The sequence below is a fragment of the Eurosta solidaginis genome, chromosome 3 (assembly GCF_040869045.1).
Source record: "Eurosta solidaginis isolate ZX-2024a chromosome 3, ASM4086904v1, whole genome shotgun sequence".
NCBI classification, from domain to species: Eukaryota; Metazoa; Arthropoda; class Insecta; order Diptera; family Tephritidae; genus Eurosta; species Eurosta solidaginis.
In genome coordinates this window covers 118,921,640-118,923,308 of record NC_090321.1, presented here as the reverse complement: position 1 = coordinate 118,923,308, position 1,669 = coordinate 118,921,640, and positions in this window count along the sequence as shown.

Genomic DNA, 1,669 nt, shown 5'->3' with positions numbered 1-1,669 from the left:
TACGAGGTTAACGAATAAGCGGGACAATATGTATATGCATATTATGCATGATAAGTTTCTACACAGGTATATTGTAATGTAAACAAATATGTATATATATGTATATGTATAGCAAGAGGCAACACTTTTACTATCTTTACTTATCTTTACTTATTTGCGCTTACAATTCTTTATTTTTCAGTTTTGCCTTTTTCTAAACAACAGCTGTTGTGTGGTTATTTCGATGTAACCACCTACTTTTGTGGGTAAAAAATTATCCGGCTACTTTCGTGGGTAGAATACGAAAAGGGTGTAAAATTTCACACATGATTTCGTTACCGTGGTGAAGAATATTTTTACCACACTACAATTGGGGCGGTAATGTTGTTTAAAACAACGGTCTTCTTCTGTACTGTCAGCGAAGGCTTGGATAGATGTGTAGTCTGGTGACCGATGATTCCTTTGGCTCCGAACTTATGCCTACAGTTGACCTGAGCGTCGAATTGTAATGGTGTGTGACCAACATTGAATCTTCTCACAGCGGAAACTTCTCAGGTTTACAGGATAAGTACTCAAATTCAGGACTTCAACTTACTGTATCCAACGTAATTTATACACCTATGGTCTTGTTCGTCCTACTATTGAATGTTGTTAAATTTTTCCACCACTCCGCTGGAAGGACCAGGCTGAAAACAACGATTTAAGCTCCCTTGGTGTGACCAGTTGGCAGAGAAAAGAAGCGGCTTGCTCACCGTATTGGACGGCCATAACCGTTTAAAGGGTTAAGCGCCAATTAAGTAAGTTATACTACAGGACAGGGGTAGACTCCTAATACCCGTTCAAAACTGTCAGGAACGTGTTCAAAAGTCACGTTTTGGTCTCGGAGTTTAAATCCGAACAATGACCCTCAACCGCTCCAAAGCGATCTTTTTCATAGTCTTTTGTCGCAGAACCCTTTCAGCATAATATTTAAATAGTTTGTTTTTGCAAACATCTTTTTACATTAGTAAAGTCTTTACTTACAGGTTATTGATATCGAGGTCAAAACACGTCCTTTGAAACCCTTTTCCGACATTTTTGGCAGTGTATTAGCAGTCGACCTCTGTCCTAGAGTATTACCAGCAAAATCGATGAGCGGTTAACGTGTCAAAAATAATAAATCAAATTAATTTCATAGTTTTTATCATAAAATTGCATTAAAATCAATCAATTATTTAAAAAGTATTAATTTAAGTACTATTTGAAAACGGACCCTCTTTTATGGCCACATTCTCGTTTGCTTACAAAATACAACCTGGTGTTCACTGGAGCTAAAGCGGGAGTCTTTGCCCTACAAGACAGGTACCCGTTACCTAGTCGATTACTTAATCGTCACCAATAACTTGTTCACCAATTATCGTCTTAATGACTTTTACATTACTGTCGTATGCGCTCTCTCAAAATAGTGTACGTGTGACTCGCTTTCTCGCTCTTACCTATTGTGTTTTCGACATTCCTTCTCGCTCGATGTTATTTACATTTTTAAGTTACTTCATCAGTTATGTTTTCGTTATCGCTAACCAAAACATATGCAACAACAACAACACGGGTAACTGGCCTATCGGTTACCCGTATCGGTTACCTTATGTCAAATCGCTTTTTCCATGAATGAAACTCGTCCTTTATGTTCAGATAATATTTAATTATAAAT